Source organism: Pleurodeles waltl, chromosome 12, assembly GCF_031143425.1.
Source record: "Pleurodeles waltl isolate 20211129_DDA chromosome 12, aPleWal1.hap1.20221129, whole genome shotgun sequence".
Taxonomy (NCBI): Eukaryota; Metazoa; Chordata; class Amphibia; order Caudata; family Salamandridae; genus Pleurodeles; species Pleurodeles waltl.
The window spans coordinates 109461043-109480201 of NC_090451.1; the positions used below are offsets into that span (position 1 = coordinate 109461043).

Genomic DNA, 19159 nt, shown 5'->3' on the forward strand with positions numbered 1-19159 from the left:
TCACCACTCCATTGTTTGCTAGTCAAGTTTACGCCACTTCATTCCACACAATGCAACTCTAAAGCAGTATGCACCAAGCAGCTGAATGTGTCTGAAGAGACATCCAGAAAAGAAAAAAACAACAATATGTGGGGGCCTGTTCCGAACCCCTCCTGGCCTGGAGGAGTTTGGTCGGCCGTGGATTAAGTTTTTGCAGTGTTCACTTCCCCGACCCAGCACTTATAGAACACTTGAGACTTGCAGGGCAGAGTGGTGGATCTTGTTAAGAAGTCTGGGCTTCTTGGTTTATGGGGAGTCTTGTCACTGGAAGCAGAGAGGTAAATATTTGCTGTGATCTGCTACTCAAAGAAAAGACCCTGATCTAACTTGAAAAGATGGGTTTTAAACAAACGCTAAATCTATCCACTCCACGGACACTGTGACCTTTTTTAAGCCTATCAGAGCCACACCAGGGTAGTCTTTTCAGAGCCCAAGTAGCTCGCCGTGATTGTATAGTGGTTAGTACTCTGCGTTGTGGCCGCAGCAACCTCGGTTCCAATCCGAGTCACGGCATTGCGGGTGGAAATGTCACAGCAGTTGGGCAGCATTTTTATTCTCACTTCTTAATATTTACATGAGTTAAGAGCTTGAACCTAATTTCAATGGTGAAATTAAATGTCTTTGAAGAACGCGTTAACAATGTTATTATTTATTTCACCTTTCTGCGCTTTTACGTTTGTGGCGGTCCTGATGTGAAAAGTATAAGCTACAGTTTGGTTTCACGGGACCCGGTCAGCAAGAGGGATGGATGTCTGTGTCTCCTGTACCTGCAGCGCCGAGGCTCCTGTACTGACGCGGAGTAGCTTTCAATGTTGAAAGGGATCCTGCTAGTCAAATATCAGTTTTTGCAGCAATTCAGGCCGCGAAGAAAAAAGGTCTAAAAATAAATATTTGTATAGAAAGTAAGACTGAGCTCCCAAGGGTCTGAAAGAAAGAGGCGACGGAGAAGGACACTGAGAGGCGCACTCACCCAATCAGCGTTTGGCTTCATCATCCCGCACCCGACGGATCACCGGGCAGCTAGAGGGAAAGTTTTAAAACTTAAGCCAAGTTTATTAGTCGTGGTCGAATCGTGAATTACACAATTACGCTCCTTTGTGGAATTTGGAGTAATGTGGGGAAAGACATCTACCCAAGAGCGGAGGAAAAGAGCGCGAGCAGCGGCTGTTGTGCCAGTTCTGTTGCATTTAGAGCGATTTTCTTGTGCAAAGTGTATATCAGGTTCCTTTCGGATCTGAGCGTGTATTTTGCACCAGGAAAATAGCCTTGTGTAATTCTGTACAACCTCGCATAATGTTGCTGTAATTTTGCGTAATTCCACTGCAGTGAGTTACACTGGTTACGCCCATCCCTACATTTGACTCATGTTTAACAGAGAGGTCCGTCCATCCATTGATCCATTCATCTGTCCATCCATCTTTTTGCCCGTGTGCCTGCTTATCTATCTGCTCACCTACCTGTGCGTGACTGTGAACCTGTCTAACAGAGTGTTGATGCCTGGCTGTATGCTTTGTTAACACTATAACGCTCATAGGGACATTGAGGAGGACATCTTGGCGCTATGTTTTTTTTTGGTATGAAGCAACCGTTTTCAAATCCTGACAGTCCACACAAAGTTGATCATATCTGATCCCATTTTCGTACCAACAGCTGCTTCTCTATATACTTATCGGTCTACGTCTATTTCTACATGTGCTTTCTATTTACCTTTCTATTTCAATCTGGGTATCTGCCTTACTGCCTATTTCTGCCCATCTCTGTTTATTTTAACACTTTAAAGCCTACATGCTGACTACCAAGGACTTTGTGGCGTGGTTCTTTCTAAAGCAGACGCGTGTGATTTACAGCGGTTTCTGTGAAGCTGATTATATCTCATCCATGATTTACTAACAGCTACATACCTGCCTTTCTGTCTACAAACCTGTACAGATGCATCGGTGCATGTGGCTTATTTATGACGATCTGTTAAACCTTCTATCCGTCCTTCTATCTGTGCAACTGTCTTACAGTTCCCCCTCTTTTATGTTGTTACAACACTATTTGTTAAACAAACCTTCACAGTCAGAAGGGCTTCCAGGCGCTGTTATTTATAAAAAAAAACTGCAAAGAACACCAGTTTATGCAATGTTGATGACATTTACTTCACCCCTTTATTGTTGCATTAATGGGTTTTCAAGTCACAAAACGGGTCCCTGATGAAGCCTAAGTGGACTTCTTGTAGGAGGCTGGACTGGCTTGTAGTGAGTACCAAGGGGTACTTGCACCTTGCACCAGGCCCAGTGATCCCTTATTAGTGTATAGGGTGTCTAGCAGCTTAGGCTGATAGATAATGGTAGCTTAGCAGAGCAGCTCAGGCTGAACTAGGAGACGTGTGAAGCTACTACAGTACCACTTAGTGTCATATGCACAATATCATAAGAAAACACAATACACAGTTATACTAAAAATAAAGGTACTTTATTTTTATGACAATATGCCAAAGTATCTTAGAGTGTACCCTCAGTGAGAGGATAGGAAATATACACAAGATATATATACACAATAGCAAAAATATGCAGTATAGTCTTAGAAAACAGTGCAAACAATGTATAGTTACAATAGGATGCAATGGGGAAACATAGGGATAGGGCAACACAAACCATATACTCCAGAAGTGGAATGCGAACCACGAATGGACCCCAAACCTATGTGACCTTGTAGAGGGTCGCTGGGACTATTAGAAAATAGTGAGAGTTAGAAAAATAACCCTCCCCAAGACCCTGAAAAGTGAGTGCAAAGTGCACTAAAGTTCCCCTAAGGACAAAATAGTCGTGTTAGAGGGAAAATGCAAGGAAAACACAAATCAGCAATGCAACAACGATGGATTCCTGACTGAGGGTACCTGTGGAACAAGGGGACCAAGTCCAAAAGTCACAAGCAGCTCGGAGATGGGCAGATGCCCAAGAAATGCCAGCGGTTGGTGCAAAGAAGCTCTTACTAGGCTGAAGAACTGTTAATACTGCAGGAACGACAAGGGCTAGAGACTTCCCCTTTGGAGGATGGATGCCCCACGCCTTGGAGAGTCGTGCAGAAGTGTTTTCCCGCCGGATGGACGCCAACAAGCCTTGCTACACGCAAATCGTGCGTTTAGCGTTTTTGGACGCTGCTGGGGCCCAGGAGGGACCAGGAGATCGCAAATTGGACCTGCAGAGAGAGGGGACGTCGTGCAAGACAAAGAGCCCTCACTGAAGCAGGTAGCACCCGGAGAAGTGCCAGAAACAGGCACTAAGAGGATGCGTGAAACGGTGCTCGCCGAAGTTGCACAAAGGAGTCCCACGTCGCCGGAGACCAACTTAGAAAGTCGTGCAATGCAGGTTAGAGTGCCGTGGACCCAGGCTTGGCTGTGCATGAAGGATTTCCGCCGGAAGTGCACAGGGGCCGGAGAAGCTTGCAAAGTCGCGGTTCCCAGCAATGCAGCCCAGCGAGGTGAGGCAAGGACTTACCTCCACCAAACTCGGGCTGAAGAGTCACTGGACTGTGGGAGTCACTTGGACGGTGTCGCTGGATTCGAGGGACCTCGCTCGTCGTGCTGAGAGGAGACCCAAGGGACCGGAGATGCAGCTTTTTGGTGCCTGCGGTTGCAGGGGGAAGATTCCGTCGACCCACGGGAGATTTCTTCGGAGCTTCTGGTGCAGAGAGGAGGCAGACTACCCCCACAGCATGCACAAGCAGGAAAACAGTCGAGAAGGCGGCAGGATCAGCGTTACAGAGTTGCAGTAGTCGTCTTTGCTACTATGTTGCAGGTTTGCAGGCTTCCAGCGCGGTCAGCCGTCGATTCCTTATCAGAAGGTGAAGAGGGAGATGCAGAGGAACTCGGCTGAGCTCATGCATTCGTTATCTAAAGTTTCCCCAGAGACAGAGACCCTAAATAGCCAGAAAAGAGGGTTTGGCTACCTAGGAGAGAGGAAAGGCTACTAACACCTGAAGGAGCCTATCACAAGGAGTCTCTGACGTCACCTGGTGGCACTGGCCACTCAGAGCAGTCCAGTGTGCCAGCAGCACCTCTGTTTCCAAGATGGCAGAGGTCTGGAGCACACTGGAGGAGCTCTGGACACCTCCCAGGGGAGGTGCAGGTCAGGGGAGTGGTCACTCCCCTTTCCTTTGTCCAGTTTCGCGCCAGAGCAGGGGCTAAGGGGTCCCTGAACCGGTGTAGACTGGCTAATGCAGAATTGGGCACATCTGTGCCCAACAAAGCATTTCCAGAGGCTGGGGGAGGCTACTCCTCCCCTGCCTTCACACCATTTTCCAAAGGGAGAGGGTGTCACACCCTCTCTCAGAGGAAGTTCTTTGTTCTGCCATCCTGGGCCAGGCCTGGCTGGACCCCAGGAGGGCAGCTGCCTGTCTGAGGGGTTGGCAGCAGCAGCAGCTGCAGAGAAACCCCAGGAAGGGCAGTATGGCAGTACCAGGGTCTGTGCTACAGACCACTGGGATCATGGAATTGTACCAACAATGCCAGGATGGCATAGAGGGGGCAATTCCATGATCATAGACATGTTACATGGCCATATTCGGAGTTACCATGGTGAAGCTACATATAGGTAGTGACCTATATGTAGTGCACGCGTGTAATGGTGTCCCCGCACTCACAAAGTTCAGTGAATTGGCTCTGAACAATGTGGGGGCACCTTGGCTAGTGCCAGGGTGCCCTCACACTAAGTAACTTTGCACCTAACCTTTACCAGGTAAAGGTTAGACATATAGGTGACTTATAAGTTACTTAAGTGCAGTGTAAAATGGCTGTGAAATAACGTGGACGTTATTTCACTCAGGCTGCAGTGGCAGGCCTGTGTAAGAATTGTCAGAGCTCCCTATGGGTGGCAAAAGAAATGCTGCAGCCCATAGGGATCTCCTGGAACCCCAATACCCTGGGTACCTCAGTACCATATACTAGGGAATTATAAGGGTGTTCCAGTAAGCCAATGTAAATTGGTAAAAATGGTCACTAGCCTGTCAGTGACAATTTGGAAAGAAATGAGAGAGCATAACCACTGAGGTTCTGATTAGCAGAGCCTCAGTGAGACAGTTAGTCACTACACAGGTAACACATTCAGGCACACTTATGAGCACTGGGGCCCTGGGTTACCAGGGTCCCAGTGACACATACAACTAAAACAACATATATACAGTGAAAAATGGGGGTAACATGCCAGGCAAGATGGTACTTTCCTACACTTCTGAGCTGCTGTAGCTCTGTGGGGTCTCCAGCTCTCCTAGGGCCTCAGATCTACCACTACAACACCAGCCTTACCCTAAGTTGTCCAGCAGATTTTTTATTTTTTTTATTTATTGGTATTTCAGATGGTACATATTATTCACAGGATTGTAACAGGTTGCAGAGCTGTATGAATCTCCTTTCCATGACAACTTTTGAACAGTTACCCATTACTGCTATTATATTATGTTACCACCACGCTGAGGGCTGTTCCTTGCATAAATCTGTAAGCAGGCTTGTGATCTGTGGTGTGGGCCTCCTGTGGGTCTCCGGTTCAGCACTGTATGCCCATGGAGCAGGGTGGTCGGTTGCCACCATTTCCAGCTCTGGCACGTCAGGTACTCATCATCTCTTATTACAACAAATAACAAGCAAGACAAACAACTTGCCCAGAAACGAGACCTAACTACGCATCGTGTGAGTGTGTCTACAGCTGTATGGGGCCCAGCCGGGGGGGGGGAAGGGACCCAGGGGAACCCTCCCCAGTGTATGATCTTCCAGGGAGGTCTAGGAGAGGTGTGTTTGTCGTGCTCCTAACTCCGCAAGTTAAGAGGCCCATCTGCATCATCGTCATAGTCATGTCAGGAGTGTTCCATGCTCCCACCACCTCTGCCCATAGGGGAGCTATCTGTCTGTTCCTCAGCCCTCTCATTTCTTCCCTCTGAAGTGCCCTTTCTTCTGCCTTGCCAAGGAAGTGATGTCTGCTTATAGCACGTGTCCTACTTTTATAATGTTTTCAGGGCACTTCGCCCACTTCATATCTAGCCAAAATCCTTTAGCACTGGGAGACCACGTGTCTGCTGAATATCTTACCTCTACCATTGGGGGTATAAAAGGTGTACTTTGGCTCTGTTGTAAATTATTATATAGGGCTCAATTTGGTTGGGTTGTGAATTGCTGTCAAGCTCTAAATCTCAGAATTCTCTTAGTCACACCTTTTTATGTCTTGCGTACACAGTGAATGTGCTGTGAGACATATTGTTTAGAATTCAGTGGGCTTACCACACGCCCATAGCTTACTTACCATTAATTGTTTTCTATGTCACTCACATTTGCAATATTTCGATTGCTTAGCTCCCATAGACTGAATCTTCCTTTCTTGTGTTCATTCCTCCATGGAGGATGGACCAAGTACATGTGTTCTTTTCGTCTTTCTACAGTACGCTATTTTTTATATTTTAAAAGTGTTTTCGTATCATTCTTGGATGTGCAATGTGCTTTCCAACATTCATGACAAGCATACAGCTTATTTTTCACCCTAAACGCCGTCTCTATTGACACTTTAGTTACTTTCTCACACTATATTCCTCTGCATGACTATACTCTACTCCCCTCAGTGCCACTGTACTCTACACTGTGCAACTCTATACCACTCCACTCTACTCAGTTCTACTCCACTGTAATCTACATTGTTCCACTCTATCACTCCACTCTATGCCACTCTAATCTATGCCACTCCACTATACGCCACTTCACTCCACTTTATGCTACTCCATTCTATGCCACTCCACCCTGTCACTCTCTGCTATGCCCCTCTACTCCACTCCACTCCACTCTACTCTATGCCACTTCCCTTCATTCCTCTCTACGCCACCCTACTTCATAGAATGCCACTTTATGTGACTCTATGCCACTCTGCTCTACATCACTCTAGAATACTCAACTGAACTCTACTCTATACAACTCCACTCTACTTTACTCCTCTCCACTCTATGCCTCTCCACTCTATGCTACTCTACTCCAGTCTACTGTACGCCACTTTATTTTATCCCATTCTACTCTACGCCACTGTACACCACTCAACTCTATGCCACTCTACTCCGTTGCACCCCTCTCTACTCTACGCTACTCTACTCCATGCTACTATACTCCACTCTAAGCCACTGTATTCTCCACCACTAAGCTCTATTCCACTCTACTGTATGCCACTCCATGCCACTCTAATCCACCCCACAGAATGCCACTCTACTCTATGCCACTCCACTCAACTCCATGCCATTCCACACTTTTGCACTCTACCCTACTCTGTGCCTCTCCATTCCACTCCATGCCACTCCACTCTATCCCACTACGCTCTACTCTAGTTCACTCTATGCCACTCCACTTTACTCTCTCCCACTCTACTCTATACTACTTCATTCCATGCCACTTCACTGTACTCCACTCCACTCCATCTCACACAATATCACTCAATGGCACTACATGCGCTCTACTCTATGCCACTCTACTGCACACTACTCTATGCTGTGCCACTCTACACTACTCTCCTGTAGGCCTTTCTACTCTATGCCACTTTTTACTCTGCTCCTCTCTACACCACAGTGTCACTCCATGCAACGCGACTGTATGCTACTCAACTCCACAACACTCTACTTCATGCAGTCCGACTCCAATCCTCCTAATTCTTTGCCACCCCTCTCCATGACTGTAGGAGGCTGGACTGGCTTGTAGTGAGTACCAAGGGGTACTTACACCTTGCACCAGGCCCAGGTATCCCTTATTAGTGTATAGGGTGTCTAGCAGCTTAGGCTGATAGATAATGGTAGCTTAGCAGAGCAGCTTAGGCTGAACTAGGAGACGTGTGAAGCTACTACAGTACCACTTAGTGTCATATGCACAATATCATATGAAAACACAATACACAGTTATACTAAAAATAAAGGTACTTTATTTTTATGACAATATGCCAAAGTATCTTAGAGTGTACCCTCAGTGAGAGGATAGGAAATATACACAAGATATATATACACAATAGCAAAAATATGCAGTATAGTCTTAGAAAACAGTGCAAACAATGTATAGTTACAATAGGATGCAATGGGGAAACATAGGGATAGGGGCAACACAAACCATATACTCCAGAAGTGGAATGCGAACCACGAATGGACCCCAAACCTATGTGACCTTGTAGAGGGTCGCTGGGACTATTAGAAAATAGTGAGAGTTAGAGAAATAACCCTCCCCAAGACCCTGAAAAGTGAGTGAAAAGTGCACTAAAGTTCCCCTAATGACAAAAGAGTTGTGTTAGAGGAATAATGCAGGAAAGACACAAACCAGCAATGCAACAACTGTGGATTTCCAATCTAGGGTACCTGTGGAACAAGGGGACCAAGTCCAAAAGTCACAAGCAAGTCGGAGATGGGCAGATGCCCAGGAAATGCCAGCTGCGGGTGTAAAGAAGCTTCAACTGGACAGAAGAAGCTGAGGTTTCTGCAGGAACGAAAAGGGCTAGAGACTTCCCCTTTGGTGGACGGATCCCTCTCGCCTTGTAGAGTCGTGCAGAAGTGCTTTCCCTCCAGAAGAACGCCAACAAGCCTTGCTACACGCAAATCGTGCGTTTCGCGTTTTTGGACGCTGCTGGGGCCCAGAAGGGACCAGGAGGTCGCAAATTGGACCTGCAGAGAGAGGGGACGTCGTGCAAGACAAAGAGCCCTCACTGAATCAGGTAGCACCCGGAAAACTGCCAGAAACAGGCACTACGAGGATGCGTGAAACGGTGCTCGCCGAAGTTGCACAAAGGAGTCCCACATCGCCGGAGACCAACTTAGAAAGTCGTGCAATGCAGGTTAGAGTGCCGTGGACCCAAGCTTGGCTGTGCACGAAGGATTTCCGCCGGAAGTGCACAGGGGCCGGAGTAGCTGCAAAGTCGCGGTTCCCAGCAATGCAGCCCAGCGAGGTAAGGCAAGGACTTACCTCCACCAAACTTGGGCTGAAGAGTCACTGGACTGTGGGGGTCACTTGGACAGAGTCGCTGGATTCGAGGGACGTCGCTCGTCGTGCTGAGAGGAGACCCAAGGGACCGGTAATGCAGCTTTTTGGTGCCTGCGGTTGCAGGGGGAAGATTCCGTCGACCCACGGGAGATTTCTTCGGAGCTTCTGGTGCAGAGAGGAGGCAGGCTACCCCCACAGCATGCACAAGCCGGAAAACAGTCGAGAAGGCGGCAGGATCAGCGTTACAGAGTTGCAGTAGTCGTCTTTGCTACTATGTTGCAGGTTTGCAGGCTTCCAGCGCAGTCAGCGGTCGTTTCCTTATCAGAAGGTGAAGAGAGAGATGCAGAGGAACTTGGCTGAGCTCATGCATTCGTTATCTAAAGTTTCCCCAGAGACAGAGACCCTAAATAGCCAGAAAAGAGGGTTTGGCTACCTAGGAGAGAGGAAAGGCTACTAACACCTGAAGGAGCCTATCAGCAGGAGTCTCTGACGTCACCTGGTGGCACTGGCCACTCAGAGCAGTCCAGTGTGCCAGCAGCACCTCTGTTTCCAAGATGGCAGAGGTCTGGAGCACACTGGAGGAGCTCTGGACACCTCCCAGGGGAGGTGCAGGTCAGGGGAGTGGTCACTCCCCTTTCCTTTGTCCAGTTTCGCGCCAGAGCAGGGGCTAAGGGGTCCCTGAACCGGTGTAGACTGGCTTATGCAGAATTGGGCACATCTGTGCCCAACAAAGCATTTCCAGAGGCTGGGGGAGGCTACTCCTCCCCTGCCTTCACACCATTTTCCAAAGGGAGAGGGTGTCACACCCTCTCTCAGAGGAAGTTCTTTGTTCTGCCATCCTGGGCCAGGCCTGGCTGGACCCCAGGAGGGCAGCTGCCTGTCTGAGGGGTTGGCAGCAGCAGCAGCTGCAGTGAAACCCCAGGAAGGGCAGTCTGGCAGTACCAGTGTCTGTGCTACAGACCACTGGGATCATGGAATTGTACCAACAATGCCAGGATGGCATAGAGGGGGCAATTCCATGATCATAGACATGTTACATGGCCATATTCGGAGTTACCATGGTGAAGCTACATATAGGTAGTGACCTATATGTAGTGCACGCGTGTAATGGTGTCCCCGCACTCACAAAGTTCAGTGAATTGGCTCTGAACAATGTGGGGGCACCTTGGCTAGTGCCAGGGTGCCCTCACACTAAGTAACTTTGCACCTAACCTTTACCAGGTAAAGGTTAGACATATAGGTGACTTATAAGTTACTTAAGTGCAGTGTAAAATGGCTGTGAAATAACGTGGATGTTATTTCACTCAGGCTGCAGTGGCAGGCCTGTGTAAGAGTTGTCAGAGCTCCCTATGGGTGGCAAAAGAAATGCTGCAGCCCATAGGGATCTCCTGGAACCCCAATACCCTGGGTACCTCAGTACCATATACTAGGGAATTATAAGGGTGTTCCAGTAAGCCAATGTAAATTGGTAAAAATGGTCACTAGCCTGTCAGTGACAATTTGGAAAGAAATGAGAGAGCATAACCACTGAGGTTCTGATTAGCAGAGCCTCAGTGAGACAGTTAGTCACTACACAGGTAACACATTCAGGCACACTTATGAGCACTGGGGCCCTGGGTTACCAGGGTCCCAGTGACACATACAACTAAAACAACATATATACAGTGAAAAATGGGGGTAACATGCCAGGCAAGATGGTACTTTCCTACAATGACACACTGTTCTCTGACTCTATGCCATTCCATGCCACTTCACTCTACACCACACTATGCCACTCTACACCACACTACTTTACTCTATGCTACTCTATGCCATTCTATGCAACCTCACTCCTCTCTACCCCACTCTGCTCTATGCCACTCCATTCCTCACAATGCTATTCAACGCCATGCCAAGGCACACCACTTCATTATATTGCACTGTATTCTATGACACATTACGTCACTCTACTCTTTGCACTTCAATCTACTCCCTTCTATGACCCTCCATTCATCACCACTCCATTGTTTGCTAGTCAAGTTTACGCCACTTCATTCCACACAATGCAACTCTAAAGCAGTATGCACCAAGCAGCTGAATGTGTCTGAAGAGACACCCAGAAAAGAAAAGAACAACAATATGTGGGGGCCTGTTCCGAGCCCCTCCTGGCCTGGAGGAGTTTGGTCGGCCGTGGATTAAGTTTTTGCAGTGTTCACTTCCCCGACCCCAGCACTCATAGAACACTTGAGACTTGCAGGGCAGAGTAGTGGATCTTGTTAAGAAGTCTGAGCTTCTTGGTTTATGGGGAGTCTTGTCACTGGAAGCAGAGAGGTAAATATTTGCTGTGATCTGCTACTCAAAGAAAAGACCCTGATCTAACTTGAAAAGATGGGTTTTAAACAAACGCTAAATCTATCCACTCCACGGACACTGTGACCTTTTTTCAGCCTATCAGAGCCACACCAGGGTAGTCTTTTCAGAGCCCAAGTAGCTCGCTGTGATCGTATAGTGGTTAGTACTCTGCGTTGTGGCCGCAGCAACCTCGGTTCGAGTCCGAGTCACGGCATTGCGGGTGTCAATGTAACGGCAGTAGGGCAGCATTTTAATTCTCACTCATTAATATTTACATGAGTTAAGAGCTTGAACCTAATTTCAACGGTGAAATTAAATGTCTTTGAAGAACGCGTTAACAATGTTATTATTTATTTCACCTTTCTGCGCTTTTACGTTTGTGGCGGTCCTGATGTGAAAAGTATGAGCTACAGTTTGGTTTCACGGGACCCGGTCAGCAAGAGGGATGGATGTCTGTGTCTCCTGTACCTGCAGCGCCGAGGCTCCTGTACTGACGCGGAGTAGCTTTCAATGTTGAAAGGGATCCTGCTAGTCAAATATCAGTTTTTGCAGCAATTCAGGCCGCGAAGAAAAAAGGTCTAAAAATAAATATTTGTATAGAAAGTAAGACTGAGCTCCCAAGGGTCTGAACGAAAGAGGCGACGGAGAAGGACACTGAGAGGCGCGCTCACCCAATCAGCGTTTGGCTTCATCATCCCGCACCCGACTGATCACCGGGCAGCTAGAGGGAAAGTTTTAAAACTTAAGCCAAGTTTATTAGTCGTGGTCGAATCGTGAATTACACAATTACGCTCCTTTGTGGAATTTGGAGTAATGTGGGGAAAGACATCTACCCAAGAGCGGAGGAAAAGAGCGCGAGCAGCGGCTGTTGTGCCAGTTCTGTTGCATTTAGAGCTATTTTCTTGTGCAAAGTGTATATCAGGTTCCTTTCGGATCTGAGCGTGTATTTTGCAACAGGAAAATAGCCTTGTGTAATTCTGTACAACCTCGCATAATGTTGCTGTAATTTCGCGTAATTACACTGCAGTGAGTTACACTGGTTACGCCCATCCCTACATTTGACTCATGTTTAACAGAGAGGTCCGTCCATCTATTGATCCATTCATCTGTCCATCCATCTTTTTGCCAGTGTGCCTGCTTATCTATCTGCTCACCTACCTGTGCGTGACTGTGAACCTGTCTAACAGAGTGTTGATGCCTGGCTGTATGCTTTGTTAACACTATAACGCTCATAGGGACATTGAGGAGGACATCTTGGCGCTATGTTTTTTTTTGGTATGAAGCAACCGTTTTCAAATCCTGACAGTCCACACAAAGTTGATCATATGTGATCCCATTTTCGTACCAACAGCTGCTTCTCTATATACTTATCGGTCCACGTCTATTACTACATGTGCTTTCTATTTACTTTCTATTTCAATCTGGGTATCTGCCTTACTGCCTTTTTCTGCCCATCTCTGTTTATGTTAACACTTTAAAGCCTACATGCTGACTACCAATGTCTTTGTGGCGTGGTTATTTCTAAAGCAGGCGCGTGTGATTTACAGCGGTTTCTGTGAAGCTGATTATATCTCATCCATGATTTACTGACAGCTACATACCTGCCTTTCTGTCTACAAACCTGTACAGATGCATCGGTGCATGTGGCTTATTTATGACGATCTGTTTAACCTTCTATCCGTCCTTCTATCTGTGCAACTGTCTTACAGTTCCCCCTCTTTTATGTTGTTCCAACACTATTTGTTAAACAAACCTTCACAGTCAGAAGGGCTTCCAGGCGCTGTTATTTATTAAAAAAACTGCAAAGAACACCAGTTTATGCAATGTTGATGACATTTACTTCACCCCTTTATTGTTGCATTAATGGGTTTTCAAGTCACAAAACGGGTCCCTGATGAAGCCTAAGTGGACTTCTGAGCTGCTGTAGCTCTGTGGGGTCTCCAGCTTTCCTAGGGCCTCAGATCTACCACTGCAACACCAGCCTTACCCTAAGTTGTGCAGCAGATTTTGTATTTATTTTATTTATTGGTATTTCAGATGGTACATATTATTCACAGGATTGTAACAGGTTGCAGAGCTGTATGAATCTCCTTTCCATGACAACTTTTGAACAGTTACCCATTACGGCTATTATATTATGTTACCACCACGCTGAGGGCTGTTCCTTGCATAAATCTGTAAGCAGGCTTGTGATCTGTGGTGTGGGCCTCCTGTGGGTCTCCGGTTCAGCGCTGTATGCCCATGGAGCAGGGTGGTCGGTTGCCACCATTTCCAGCTCTGGCACATCAGGTACTCATCATCTCTTATTACAACAAATAACAAGCAAGCCAAACAACTTGCCCAGAAACGAGACCTAACTACGCATCGTGTGAGTGTGTCTACAGCTGTATGGGGCCCAGCCGGGGGGGGGGGAAGGGACCCAGGGGAACCCTCCCCAATGTATGATCTTCCAGGGAGGTCTAGGAGAGGTGTGTTTGTCGTGCTCCTAACTCCGCAAGTTAAGAGGCCCATCTGCATCGTCATCATAGTCATGTCAGGAGTGTTCCATGCTCCCACCACCTCTGCCCATAGGGGAGCTATCTGTCTGTTCCTCAGCCCTCTCATTTATTCCCTCTGAAGTGCCCTTTCTTCTGCCTTGCCAAGGAAGTGATGTCTGCTTATAGCAAGTGTCCTACTTTTATAATGTTTTCAGGGCACTTCGCCCACTTCATATCTAGCCAAAATCCTTTAGCACTGGGAGACCACGTGTCTGCTGAATATATTACCTCCACCATTGGGGGTGTAAAAGGTGTACTTTGGCTCTGTTGTAAATTATTATATAGGGCTCAGTTTGGTTGGGTTGTGAATTGCTGTCAAGCTCTAAATCTCAGAATTCTCTTAGTCACACCTTTTTATGTCTTGCGTACACAGTGAATGTGCTGTGAGACATATTGTTTAGAATTCAGTGGGCTTACCACACGCCCATAGCTTACTTACCATTAATTGTTTTCTATGTCACTCACATTTGCAATATTTCGATTGCTTAGCTCCCATAGACTGAATCTTCCTTTCTTGTGTTCATTCCTCCATGGAGGATGGACCAAGTACATGTGTTCTTTTCGTCTTTCTACAGTATGCTATTTTTTATATTTTAAAAGTGTTTTCGTATCATTCTTGGATTTGCAATGTGCTTTCCAACATTCATGACAAGCATACAGCTTATTTTTCACCCTAAACGCCGTCTTTATCGACACTTTAGTTACTTTCTCACACTGTATTCCTCTACATGACTATACTCTACTCCCCTCAGTGCCACTGTACTCTACACTGTGCAACTCTATACCACTCCACTCTACTCAGTTCTACTCCACTCTAATCTACATTGTTCCACTCTATCACTCCACTCTATGCCACTCTAATCTATGCCACTCCACTATACGCCACTTCACTCCACTTTATGCTACTCCATTCTATGCCACTCCACCCTGTCACTCTCTGCTATGCCCCTCTACTCCACTCCACTCCACTCTACTCTATGCCACTTCCCTTCATTCCTCTCTACGCCACCCTACTTCATAGAATGCCACTTTATGTGACTCTATGCCACTCTGCTCTACATCACTCTAGAATACTCAACTGAACTCTACTCTATACAATTCCACTCTACTTTACTCCTCTCCACTCTATGCCTCTCCACTCTATGCTACTCTACTCCAGTCTATTGTACGCCACTTTATTTTATCCCATTCTACTCTACGCCACTGTACACCACTCAACTCTATGCCACTCTACTCCATTGCACCCCTCTCTACTCTACGCTACTCTACTCCATGCTACTATACTCCACTCTAAGCCACTGTACTCTCCACCACTAAGCTCTATTCCACTCTACTGTATGCCACTCCATGCCACTCTAATCCACCCCACAGAATGCCACTCTACTCTATGCCACTCCACTCAACTCCATGCCATTCCACACTTTTGCACTCTACCCTACTCTGTGCCTCTCCATTCCACTCCATGCCACTCCACTCTATCCCACTACGCTCTACTCTAGTTCACTCTATGCCACTCCACTTTACTCTCTCCCACTCTACTCTATACTACTTCATTCCATGCCACTTCACTGTACTCCACTCCACTCCATCTCACACAGTATCACTCAATGGCACTACATGCGCTCTACTCTATGCCACTCTACTGCACACTACTCTATGCTGAGCCACTCTACGCTACTCTCCTGTAGGCCTTTCTACTCTATGCCACTTTTTTCTCTGCTCCTCTCTACACCACAGTGTCACTCCATGCAACGCGACTGTATGCTACTCAACTCCACAACACTCTACTTCATGCAGTCCGACTCCACTCCTCCTAATTCTTTGCCACCCCTCTCCATGACAGACTGTTCTCTGACTCTATGCCATTCCATGCCACTTCACTCTACACCACACTATGCCACTCTACACCACACTACTTTACTCTATGCTACTCTATGCCATTCTATGCAACCTCACTCCTCTCTACCCCACTCTGCTCTATGCCACTCCATTCCTCACAATGCTATTCAACGCCATGCCAAGGCACACCACTTCATTATATTCCACTGTATTCTATGACACATTACGTCACTCTACTCTTTGCACTTCAATCTACTCCCTTCTATGACCCTCCATTCATCACCACTCCATTGTTTGCTAGTCAAGTTTACGCCACTTCATTCCACACAATGCAACTCTAAAGCAGTATGCACCAAGCAGCTGAATGTGTCTGAAGAGACACCCAGAAAAGAAAAAAACAACAATATGTGGGGGCCTCTTCCGAGCCCCTCCTGGCCTGGAGGAGTTTGGTCGGCCGTGGATTAAGTTTTTGCAGTGTTCACTTCCCCGACGCCAGCGCTCATTAAGCACTTGAGACTTGCAGGGCAGAGTGGTGGATCTTGTTAAGAAGTCTGGGCTTCTTGGTTTATGGGGAGTCTTGTCACTGGAAGCAGAGAGGTAAATATTTGCTGTGATCTGCTACTCAAAGAAAAGACCCTGATCTAACTTGAAAAGATGGGTTTTAAACAAACGCTAAATCTATCCACTCCACGGACACTGTGACCTTTTTTAAGCCTATCAGAGCCACACCAGAGTAGTCTTTTCAGAGCCCAAGTAGCTCGCCGTGATCGTATAGTGGTTAGTACTCTGCGTTGTGGCCGCAGCAACCTCGGTTCGAATCCGAGTCACGGCAGTTGGGCAGCATTTTTATTCTCACTTCTTAATATTTACATGAGTTAAGAGCTTGAACCTAATTTCAACGGTGAAATTAAATGTCTTTGAAGAACGCGTTAACAATGTTATTATTTATTTCACCTTTCTGCGCTTTTACGTTTGTGGCGGTGCTGATGTGAAAAGTATGAGCTACAGTTTGGTTTCACGGGACCCGGTCAGCAAGAGGGATGGATGTCTGTGTCTCCTGTACCTGCAGCGCCGAGGCTCCTGTACTGACGCGGAGTAGCTTTCAATGTTGAACGGGATCCTGCTAGTCAAATATCAGTTTTTGCAGCAATTCAGGCCGCGAAGAAAAAAGGTCTAAAAATATATATTTGTATAGAAAGTAAGACTGAGCTCCCAAGGGTCTGAAAGAAAGAGGCGACGGAGAAGGACACTGAGAGGCGCGCTCACCCAATCAGCGTTTGGCTTCATCATCCCGCACCAGACGGATCACCGGGCAGCTAGAGGGAAAGTTTTAAAACTTAAGCCAAGTTTATTAGTCGTGGTCGAATCGTGAATTACACAATTACGCTCCTTTGTGGAATTTGGAGTAATGTGGGGAAAGACATCTACCCAAGAGCGGAGGAAAAGAGCGCGAGCAGCGGCTGTTGTGCCAGTTCTGTTGCATTTAGAGCGATTTTCTTGCGCAAAGTGTATATCAGGTTCCTTTCGGATCTGAGCGTGTATTTTGCACCAGGAAAATAGCCTTGTGTAATTCTGTACAACCTCGCATAATGTGGCTGTAATTTCGCGTAATTACACTGCAGTGAGTTACACTGGTTACGCCCATCCCTACATTTGACTCATGTTTAACAGAGAGATCCGTCCATCCATTGATCCATTCATCTGTCCATCCATCTTTCTGCCTGTGTGCCTGCTTATCTATCTGCTCACCTACCTGTGAGTGACTGTGAACCTGTCTAACAGAGTGTTGATGCCTGGCTGTATGCTTTGTTAACACTATAACGCTCAAAGGGACATTGAGGAGGACATCTTGGCGCTATGGTTTTTTTTGGTATGAAGCAACCGTTTTCAAATCCTGACAGTCCACACAAAGTTGATCATATGTGATCCCATTTTCGTACCAACAGCTGCTTCTCTATATACTTATCGGTCCACGTCTATTACTACATGTGCTTTCTATTTACCTTTCAATTTCAATCTGGGTATCTGCCTTACTGCCTATTTCTGCCCATCTCTGTTTATGTTAACACTTTAAAGCCTACATGCTGACTACCAAGGTCTTTGTGGCGTGGTTCTTTCTAAAGCAGGCGTGTGTGATTTACAGCGGTTTCTGTGAAGCTGATTATATCTCATCCATGATTTACTAACAGCTACATACCTGCCTTTCTGTCTACAAACCTGTACAGATGCTTCAGTGCATGTGGCTTATTTATGACGATCTGTTTAACCTTCTATCCGTCCTTCTATCTGTGCAACTGTCTTACTGTTCCCCCCTCTTTTATGTTGTTACAACACTATTTGTTAAACAAACCTTCACAGTCAGAAGGGCTTCCAGGCGCTGTTATTTATTTAAAAAACTGCAAAGAACACCAGTTTATGCAATGTTGATGACATTTACTTCTCCCCTTTATTGTTGCATTAATGGGTTTTCAAGTCACAAAACGGGTCCCTGATGAAGCCTAAGTGGACTTCTGAGCTGCTGTAGCTCTGTGGGGTCTACAGCTCTCCTAGGGCCTCAGATCTACCACTACAACACCAGCCTTACCCTAAGTTGTGCAGTAGATTTTTTATTTTTTTTATTTATTGGTATTTCAGATGGTACATATTATTCACAGGATTGTAACAGGTTGCAGAGCTGTATGAATCTCCTTTCCATTACAACTTTTGAACAGTTACCCATTACTGCTATTATATTATGTTACCACCACGCTGAGGGCTGTTCCTTGCATAAATCTGTAAGCAGGCTTGTGATCTGTGGTGTGGGCCTCCTGTGGGTCTACGGTTCAGCGCTGTATGCCTATGGAGCAGGGTGGTCGGTTCCCACCATTTCCAGCTCTGGCACGTCAGGTACTCATCATCTCTTATTACAACAAATAACAAGCAAGCCAAACAACTTGCCCAGAAACCGAGACCTAACTACGCATCGTGTGAGTGTGTCTACAGCTGTATGGGGCCCAGCCGGGGGGGGGGAAGGGACCCAGGGGAACCCTCCCCAGTGTATGATCTTCCAGGGAGGTCTAGGAGAGGTGAGTTTGTCGTGCTCCTAACTCCGCAAGTTAAGAGGCCCATCTGCATCGTCATCATAGTCATGTCAGGAGTGTTCCATGCTCCCGCCACCTCTGCCCATAGGGGAGCTATCTGTCTGTTCCTCAGCCCTCTCATTTCTTCCCTCTGAAGTGCCCTTTCTTCTGCCTTGCCAAGGAAGTGATGTCTGCTTATAGCACGTGTCCTACTTTTATAATGTTTTCAGGGCACTTCGCCCACTTCATATCTAGCCAAAATTCTTTAGCACTGGGAGACCACGTGTCTGCTGAATATCTTACCTCCACCATTGGGGGTATAAAAGGTGTACTTTGGCTCTGTTGTAAATTATTATATAGGGCTCAATTTGGTTGGGTTGTGAATTGCTGTC

General features: G+C 46.7%; 1 non-coding gene across 1 annotated transcript; it reads left to right on the forward strand.

The window, feature by feature from the left end:
* The first annotated feature begins 16468 nt into the window (after window positions 1–16468).
* Window positions 16469–16540, forward strand: TRNAH-GUG (transfer RNA histidin (anticodon GUG)). Its single transcript has one exon. It is a non-coding gene; the product is annotated as a tRNA-His (tRNA).
* The last annotated feature ends 2619 nt before the right edge of the window (window positions 16541–19159 follow it).